The following is a 10,847-nucleotide window of genomic DNA, read 5'->3' as shown; positions in this document are numbered from 1 at the left end:
CCCCCCCCCTACCTCCTCTCTCACACTCTGTGCTTGGCTCGCTCACGGTTGCAGGGATGGGGGACCGTCGGTGAGCTGTAGTGGGAGTGCTGAGAGAGTGATCTAGCTTAGCCTGCCCCAGCTACAGGCCCTCTGTAGCAGTGGTGGAAAGACACCGGGGGTGGGGGTGGAGGAAGAGTGGATGGTAGAGGGCTATGGCTGAGGAGGATGACAGATCGCACTGGAAAATAGGATCCAAAAAACACATTCCCCAGTCACTTTCCCTTGACACGGTAGCATTTATCAAACAGAGGGCCTTCTGTGGGCTTCCGAGCCTCGCATGATATTCAATTACGTCAGACTGGTTTTTCATTCATACTGTATTCCTTTGCAAAGCAAACATTGGTGCTAGGTCAAAATATTGCGGGGAATAGTGTCACTTGCTGAATGACCTATGACTGCGACTGAGTAGTTTTGTCCCAGTAGACTCGAGACTGGAGTGGATGACAAAACAAACAGATTACAGTATAGACAAAACAGAATTCTGTTTGAACAATCAAGATTGTAAAAAAACACAAACAAAAAAACAGATACATTGAGCTGCTAACTATTGGAACATTAGAATATTGAAAAGTCATTGAATTATTGCCCTTTGTTCATTATTTTTACCGAATAATGACAATTACCGAATTGGAATTCAATTCATTTCCAGAACTGACGGAATTAAAAAGGAATCGTCTGCATTCCTTCTATATGCTCCAAACCACAACTCTTAAATCACAACGTAAACCTCTTTAAGAATGCTCTTTAAACATCTTGAAGTACAATAGCTGTAAATGTATCCTCGTCTTTGATGGTTATCAGAACAAGCTGTGAAGCGTTTGGAGAGGAGTGTAAGCCTTTAGAAAATAAAACGTTTGTTGTGAAGACATCTCCACCGCCCAGACATTAAGAACAATAAAATCATATTTTAATGCTCTCTTGCATCACTCGGTGTCTGAAGCAGAGATAGATAGGGGAAGGACCTCACACGGCATTGTGGGATGTTAAAGCCTTCATTCCCACATGCCTTTTGCAGCGCGGACAGTCCTGGAAGTGTAGCAGTCTGTTGGGTCGTCTGAAGTCCTGCCATGGGTGTGCTCTGTTTACTGGTAACTCTGGGAAATGAGGGGTGTGGCGGCCGTCCAGTCTAAACAGCCAGCCCAGCTGTTCCTCTGAGATGCGTGGGCCAATAAAAAGACCCGATGCTCCCATCTCTGACATCATCACAGTCGGCGATGGACCCCGGTTCATGATTGGATGAACCGACTGGGCTCCTGACCTCAGCGGTAGTAGACGCCTAACGCCGACTTCCCATCCTCCCCGCCCGCTGCTGTAGTGCTTGTCCTCCCCTCAGGTGGTCATGGTGAGAGGTTGTTGGACAATAACACGAGACAAGATATCACCACAACGTTTTACAGAGAGAGGGAGAGAGAGGGAGAGAGAGGAAGGGAGAAAAAAAGTGTGAGTGAGAGTAGAAGATGGAGGGAGTCTCCTTTTTTTTCCTGTTCTTTTGGAGGAGAGCACACACACTGGGAGGAAGGGGTCTCTCCAGTGAAAGTGTGAACTAACGAGAAGGTGTGCGTGCTTCCTCTCTTTAACCATTAAACACACATGACGGCGGGTGTGTTTTTCCAATCAAACCCAACAGACTCTTGTCCTGATCCTGATTCTGGTAGAGACTCGGGCCCGGGACTGACCGCCCCCTGAGTGTTGTAGCAGGCCTGTGAGGGCCAGGAGCCTAACCGCTTCTGTCAGCCGATGAAACTTCCTATCCGCACTTTTATTACTTCTGGTATACGAAAGGAACTCAGAGTGGTTTCCCTCTTGGATTCCTGATCTCTTTTGCTACGACGCAAAGCCCACCTCGATGGCCAGCGGAGCGTCCTTACTTTTCCATCTATTACATCTCAGAAGTCTGATTATACGGTAGCGGTCGAAAGTTTGGACACACTTTCCCATTCAGTTGAATGGGAAAACAGTGTGTCTATAATTTTGACTGGTACTGTTCGGTGTCATTTACCAAGGCGGTTTTTCCTCGACAACTGGGCGTCTAGATTAGGTTCCGTTTTAGATGATGGAGGACCTAATAAGGCACTTATACATCTGTCTCATGATCAGGCTCTCTTGAGTATCAGTCTAGTACAAAGAGGGAACAGTGACAGAAAATGTGTGTGTGTGTGTGCGTGCGTGTGTGTGTGTGTGTGTGTGTGTGTGTGCGTGCGTGCGTGTGTGTGTGTGTGTGTGTGTTTGTGTGTGTGTGTGCGAAGACTAAGTAAGCCACTGAGGGACCTTTTCCGGAGTGATTTTTTATTGGATCTATACATCGGTATCGGAGGAAGCGGGTTCCTCCCACCCATTATCCATCCGTCCCATAATACGATTTCGTGTCATTTTTCTATCAACCTGTCATTTTGGCTTGCATGTATTTGGCAGACCGACCTCTTCCCTTTCCCTGGTCTAACATTACACACGTGTGCAGCCCGTGTGCGTCATCCACAGCTCAAACTCCGAGCCTAGAGAGCTCTCCATCTCATCGCTGTCCAAGAAAGGTTGTTGACTGTCAGTTGAAGCTTTGCAACGTGTGATGGATTGGGAACAGAGAGAGAATGGGAGTTTGAATGATGTGACTGATGATGGGGGGCAGGGGGCAGGGGGTGGAGTGGTGGGGGGGTGGGTGGGACTTTGACTTTGGCTTCCTTGGGGCCCCTCACACTTACTGTATAATATACAGTATAGTAATAATGAATGAATGCTTTGCGTCCAGTCAGTCCGTCCAATTCTGAGTCAGTCATCAGAGGGAGTAGTTGGCGAAGAGAAGGCTGTGTTTATTTTGGACTTTCACTGACTTTCTCTACAGCAGACCCGGGTCAAGACCCAGGTCAGGATAGTGTCATGTTTTTGTTAAGAACATGTTTGTTTTCTTTTTCTTCCAAAATGCCTTGCCCGTCGTCGCAATGTGATAAATGAACTGCCCCCCGAAATATTCAGGACACGCCATGGGGGCCCTTGCACATTTAACAACTTCACTGTAGAATTTCAGCCATGAGTGGAATGCTCCAAGTTGGCACAATCTAACTATCAAACATGTTTTCATGAGGATTAAGAGGCCAGTGACCATCACAGACCCCGTCGAACATGTAATTTCCTGTCATTTCCTCGCTCCGAACCTTCTAGAACTACCTTCTAGGAAGTTCATACGGAGTCCGGATCACGGAATTCGTGGAAAATATGGTGAAATTGTGAAATCAGCTTAAATAGGGGAAACATTTCTCCAACCCTAATACTTGCTGCCAACTATGGAATTATAAATCAAATAATATTTGAAAGAAGTTTTAAAAAAAAGATGTGGATGAGTAGTTACTTTGGGTCTCCCCTTCCCTCTGTCCTCCATGACTTCAAAGTTGATGGACTTGGCGGAGAGTAGCAAATCACACAACCACACGCCCGCACACACACACACACACACACACGCACACACACACCCCCCCCCCACACACACACACCCCCCCACACACACACACACACACGCACACGCACGCACACACACGCACACGCACACGCACACGCACACACACACACACACACACACACACACGTACACATATACACACACAAATACACACATACGGTACTTCACATTTCCACAACACTTCACATCATCATTTGGGCAAGTGTGTGCGTACTTTCCGTTTCATCCATTGTTTGGAGAGATCTGGTATGAATGTAAGTCAAAGCTAACGGGCGAGCCTTACACACACACACAAATTGAATAATTAGGTAGAGTGTGGCAGTGGAGTGGAGTAGCAGCTGGAGTGCCATTGTCATCGAGCCACAAAGGGGATGACGACTGCGTGCGCACCTACACACACACACACACACACACACACACACACACACACACACACACACACACACACATACACTCAAACACACACACACACACATAGAAAGGAAAACTCTGCGTCAGTGCCCAGATATACTGTAGGTATAGCCCCCTCCTGCCCCCCCAGGCCATGCCCTCTCTTATAGGGTGAACTGATTCATTGCAGCTGGTAGGTGAGGACAATGGATGCATCAGTTAGTCATACCTGCACGTCTGCCAGACAGACGGATGCCTTGATCTAGAGATCAGAGATATACGTGTATTGAGTACTGTATCACGAGGGAACTGAGATGAAACAGCTTCTCCATTGATCGGTGAGTCCCTCCCACGCCTCTGGGGGATTGTGGGTCCGTAGTGAGTCATCGCGGTGAGAGAGGAACCTAGAAAACATCGGTATAGATCGGAGACGAAAGCTAGTAGGTAGTGCAGGCAGGGTAGTCTGAAAATGATTCCTCACCTTGTTTCCTCTCCAACTGCGCGATCTGCGAAAGCAATATGGTGGATCGGCGGCGGATGGTTGGATTGCTTCCACCTGTGCGGTTCTTTCATGTCAGTCATGCAGAAAGAGACAAGGAGAGGAAGCAGCTACAGTATTCAGAAGCAGCTCTGGAAGGATAGGAGCTTCCTCCCTCCCCTCAGTTCTCATTCTTCTGGAACTTGTCTGCTGTCAATTTGATTTGACACAGTAAACCACCAGATCCTCCTCCTCTCAGAGCTGGGCATCTCAGAGCTCTGTATCGCTCATATCACCAGGTAACGTGGAGAGGATCGCTGTCCACATCACACACCCTCACATGGTTTCGATCACAATGTAGCAGAAGCTGCCCAACTCCTGGTTCTTGTCAGGCAACTGCAACTAACTTCTACAACTACAACTTCACTTCTGGCCGGGCTCCTCACCTCCGCCATCAGACCCTCTGCAACTCATCCAGAACGCTGCAGCCCATATGGTGTTCGATCTCCCCAAATTCTCCCCACGTCATCCCCTCCTCTGCAACTTTCACCGGCTCCCAGTAACAGCTTGCATCAGATTAAAGACCTTTGTGCTTGCGTACAGGACGGTAAAGGAACTGCCCCCCGCTCCCTATCTGCAAACGATGGCCAGTCCCCAAACACCAGCCTGATCGCTCCGTTCTTCCACCTCTGCTGGACGTCTGGCACCTCCATCTTTACGTAGAGGACGTAGTGGTCACTCTACTCAGTCACAGCTCTTCTCTGTCTTGGCGCTCCAGTGCTGGAATAAGCTTCCCACCACTGTCAGGACAACAGAGTCACTACTTATCATCTGCCGTAGGCTAAAGACTCATCACTTTAGTCTACACCTGGGCTCCTCCTCTCCACCCCCAAAAACTGAGGATTACCTGAACACATTTTTAAAATGTTGTTATCTGGTGCTGTGACTGTGACAGTGACATTTGTTCTTACTGAAGGTTTTACTTAAGATGACTGATGTATAGTATAGCTGATTCACTTAAATGTACTAACATGTGCTAGCAATGTACTAACACTTTACAGAATCGAGATGCAGTTCAGATGCGTCATCTGAAAACAGCATACTTCACCGGAAACATCTCTCCACCCATGCCACCCTGTTTCCCTCTGTTCACTTCTTATTGCCCCGGTGAGGGCAGGTGTGTTCAAGTTTATAGATCTTACGGGGCTTCTTACTGGTCACGTGTAAATCCAAACTGTCAACAAGATGATGCCCTCTGAACCTTTCCTGCCTTTTAAATCAACACATGCGCATCCCCACATACTGTACAAAAACAAAAACACAGACAGACAGACAGATAGACACGCAGAGACACACACACACACACACACACACACACACACACACACATACACACACACACACACACACACAAATGACCTAGACAGAACTTTTACATCCACACACACACACACACACACACACACACACACACACACACACACACACACGCACACCAATGACCAAGACAGAACTTTTACATCCTTATTTTTTTGCCCAGAATCCCCAAACGTGCACCTGGACATAATCCCTTTATGTGTTTTAGGAGAGCAGCTCTATAGAGCATTGAGCCGGGAGGCCTGGCTCTGCTTTGCCCTTGTGATAAACACAGGGAAGTGAATACAGGGGGGCAGTCAAAACATCATCGCCCTCCTAGTATATGAGGCCAGAGGAAGATTGTCCTTCCTGTGGGGTGCCAGGGTGGATATGAATCATCACCGGCATGGAACATATATATATACTCAGCACTCCAGTTGTGGGGGGATGAGGGGGGATGACATCCACCCTGAAATAAAAAACGGTAAAAATCATCCCCCTTCTAAAACCGCCATCCCCCCTTTCCATCCCTTATGTCATTTTATCAATGAACGTGGTGTTACTGCTATTTCAACATGTCGTTTTGCGCATATTGAGTAAAATACTGTGGGTGAGGGGGCACGCACACACGTAATGACATTTTTGCCAAGTCACTGACGCTGTGGGGATGCTAAAGTTGTCCCCATATGATAAAATCCACCAGCCCCCCTGATTTTCGAGTACTTTTTTGAGTACTGTATATACTTGTATATAGTATTATTGTGGGACAAGATTATATGTGGGACAAGATGTCGCTGCTGTCATATAAATAAAACACACTGAAAATATTCCATTGAATTGCTTGACAGTGTCTCTTTTTAGGATTGTGCAATACCAGGTCAGTTATTAGTGTCATTAAATGGGCAGAATATCCGTTCCTCCACTCACTCTCATGTCATTTCACTTACTATCCCACCGAGCCTTTCTCGTTTGGTCTTGTTTCGTTTGAAATGTCCATATTATACAGTATACTCCTACTTGCTCGTTTTTCTTGGATATTCCTCTCCATCATTATGTCCCTCTGTATTCACAGTACTGTACAAAGGAGGAATTGTATAATGGTTTGGGCAGAGGAAGCTGTAGGTTAAACGATGATGGCAGTCTCTCTCCATTCGGGCCCTATAGAGGGGAGCCTATGTTTAAAATAAAGCTGCCAAAGTGGACGTGGGATATGAATAAAGCTTTTGTAAGTGAATACATTTGTCTTCCTCGTGACCTCTCCTCCGTTTCCCTACTGCGGAGGGGAACTCAAACAGGGCCCCTCACTGTTTTGAGGTCAGTGGCGCCCCGGCGCCGCTCGAGAGGCACGACAAGCTCGCCTGGAGGACTAAGAGGACCCCGCGGCGGTGAAAGGTTATGATGATGTGGATCTCTCAAGTGCTGATTAAAACAATGCAACATAAACAGTCCATCCCGGGACTGTATGTATACATAAGGTGACTCAACAAGGTGGGCTTGAAGAGACCGAGAGGGTGTTATGTAAAATGCCTTTGCAGGGTTCTTTTTTTCCACAAGAAGCATTTTACTTTACAGTATACGGCATGCATACTGTACTAATCCATTTATATCCACAAGTATGATATAACTTTCTTGTCATACTTTGTTGTGATTATCAAAGCAGCATGTAGAAGATGTCGTTTCATTTTCATCGTTCTGTGTCGTCGGTGTCTTCATCTGTTGCATCAGCACCAGATGAGACTTCTCTCGGATGGACACATTATTCTCTTTCGGAAACTCCGGAAAGTATCCAGTGACTGGCCCTCTGGTTGTGTGTGTGTGTGTGTGTGTGTGTGTATGTATATGTGTGTATATGTGTGTGTGTGTATGTGTGTGTGTGTGTGTGTGTGTGTGTCTGTGTGTCTGTGTGTGTGTGTGTGTGTGTGTGTGTGCGCTTGCATGCGTGCGTGCGTGCGTGCACGTTGGGATGGATGCCTGGAATCTGGAGCTGACTCCAGCCTGTTGTACCTGTCATTTCCGATGTGTTTCCCAGCCGTCCTGCTCCAGGCTCATACGTACAGTAGAGGAGCGAACCAGGCAGCCAGGCCAAGCTGTCTGTCCCTGTCCCCGCTCCTCTGGACAACCTTCACGCAGGGCTTCACATGATCACACCACAAGAGGGGCGGCGGAAGGATGATCAAGCTCTATGGGGAGAATGTTGTTACGCATATTGATCATATTGTTTGTATTGTATTTATTTATTTGTATTGTTTAGTATTATTTTGTCGTGAAGCACTTTGTGACATTTGTTTATGTAAAAAAAGGTCTATACGGATACACTTGTACAGTTGATTGATTGATTTATTGATTTATTGATTGATTGTATGGTGGATTTCACAGTTGAGCTGTCATTTCTCTCCATCGTTATTCAGACACTCTAGTCACAAGTCACATCTGTTATTACATGAGCCAAAGCCTTTGCGGTCATTGAAAGTAAGGAAGTGAAGTACTGTACCCCTCTCAAATCTATCAAGTGGTGGCTGAAAGATACATATGGTATTGGTCACCACATTATTACCTAGAAAGTAAATATTTGCCACCAGTGCCCTCTCATTACCCATCTCTAATATGAGTCATTCTGGTTGTTGATTTGCTTCCCTCCACAACTGCCCTCGGCGTGTGCCCACACTCACGGCTCACTATGCAGGATGACTCATGTGTGTATGGGTGGCAGTCTTCAGGCACTTATTGCTTTATATAAGGATTGTCGACCAAATACTAAACATGGGTGCTTAATTTGGACATTGTATGAATCTTTCCCATTACTTGAGGTAGTGGTGGTCTAGTGGATAGTGAGTTGGACTAGTGATCGGAAGGTTGTGAGTTCAAATCCCGCCTGAAGCCACACCACTACTAGTGTGCCCTTGGGTAAGGCACTTAGCCCTCAGTTACTCCAGGGGGAATGTCCCTGTAATTCGTAATTGTAAGTCGCTTTGGATAAAAGCGTCTGCTAAATGGCAAAATTATTTATTAATTTAATTAAATTATTACTTTTGGTGCCCTGAAATAGGGGGACTATGTATAGATTTTTTTATTGTATACAATAATAATTTAAACATTTAAAAATAAACCCCTTATGCAATTGTAGATTTAATTTAGTTTTCCTACTACACGCTTGATTCCCTCTAAACCAACATGTGGAATTGGTAAATATAAACCTGTTATGTCAGATAAAAAAGTCTGGTTCTGATTAAAGAAAGATTTCATGGTAAAAAACAAAAACAATCTATAATTGCACAAGTGGTTCACATACTTTTAAGCATCACTGTGGACATATGTATATGCATGCTGTTTAGCTGATGTTTTGATCCAAAGCGACTTACATTGCAGTGAGTGCATTCATTTTTCAATATGGTCCCAGCAGGAACCAAACCACAATCTAAGCGTTGTTTAGCGCCATGCTACGAACTGAGCCACAGAGGATTTGGAACCAACATGTACGCAGTAATTGTGTGATTCTGAAGTACAGAACCAACGGAAGAACACATGTTTCACCGTCCCATTACTGTCTACTTCCCTTATTATCTGTGGTCACTCTGTGGCTTAATAAGAATATAATAGCAATGCAATCAACTTGCCAGTCAGTTGTTGGAATTTTGTATTTTTTGTTCCAGGCAAAGGGGTCAGCCATAGTCGGCAACCCTGGAGCAATTATGGGTTGCTCAAGGGCACATGCAGCTCCCTCCTGAGGCGGGGATCGAACCAGCGACCTTCCGATTGCTAGCCGGCCTCTCTAACTTCTAGGCTACCACTGCTACCATGATGCCATAATATCTGTGGTCCGACTGCAGTGTAAATCTCTTTGGATAAAAGCATCAGCTAAATGGAATGCATGTTATTTGAGTTTACTGAGACAATACAGGATGTAACATCTAACAGTATGGAATTATGCTTTGTCACACATTCAGATTGCACAGGACTCCCAGATATGCAGCTGTATCATTGCTATCTCTCCTTCTATCTCCCGTAGGTTTCCCCCTGGAACCATATATACTGAAAATGTATACACTCACTGCAACGGAAGTGACTTTGGATGAAAGTGTCCGCTAAATGGCATATACTGTATTATTTATTACTGTTATTATTATGAATGAGTGAATGAAGCCTGTATTATAGCTTATAAGGGGATGAGTTCCATAATACTCCGAGTCCAGTGGGAAACCGTAGGGGCCTTGTCAGAAATCCCGTGGAGAAGAACTCATCTCCTTGCACTGAAAAAAAGCACCTTAAGCAGCTTCAGAGAAGAGGGGCTAAGATTCAATGTCGTTGGCTGTATTCCAAGGATACAGAAAATAGGTTTGATGGAAAGTTTTTTCCCAAATATGTTATCAATTTCTTTACACACTTTCAGCCAGAAATCATTAATAACAGGGCATTCAAAAATGAAAATATGAACCTTCAACAATCTTACACTTATTACAGTACTTTGAAAGTAAGGGGTTTATTTGAAGCCTATGTATGACCCTGAATTGTAACTCCCTAGCTTTATTGTTGGAGAGGCCACCTGAAGAGCCCGACCAAACATCGTCCTGTTCATCATCCAGAATAGTCTCCCCAAAATCCACTTCCCAGAGAGATCTAACACGAGTTGTGCATTTATTGCTTGCCAGTGACAGGGCCCTATAGAACCTAGTAACAAGTTTTCTAGTGTCTATATTTTGAACAACTCTCTCCACAGCCGAGATAGAGAATCCATTAAGGTGCAACTTAATATGAGATTGGATAAAACTATTTGCGTAGTGAATCATCCTTCTGAGGACCTGGCATGGCCCAGATGTATCATGTTGGTATAGAACTATGGCAGGATGGCTTATCATTTGACTATCGCAAGTATCACCAGGCTATACCAGGCGTGGGAACAAGTCGCCAACCAATCAACATGTTCAGACTTTTATTCTGAAAAATGAAAATGAATGTCAACGTTGTTGAAAATCAATGACACACATTCACTAGTCAAGCCAAAATATTGCAATGCAATGGATTCGGTGAGTAATCCCCACTACTACCTAGTTAACTATACCCATAGGCGGGCTGGACTGGGACCCAAATTAGGCCCTGGCATTTTTGGCCCAGATAGGCCCACCCCAATCGGTCGGA

Source organism: Nansenia antarctica (assembly GCF_963989245.1).
Source record: "Nansenia antarctica genome assembly, chromosome: 13".
NCBI lineage: Eukaryota > Metazoa > Chordata > Actinopteri > Argentiniformes > Microstomatidae > Nansenia > Nansenia antarctica.
The sequence above is the reverse complement of the archived record's forward strand: the minus strand, read 5'-3'. Positions refer to the sequence as shown.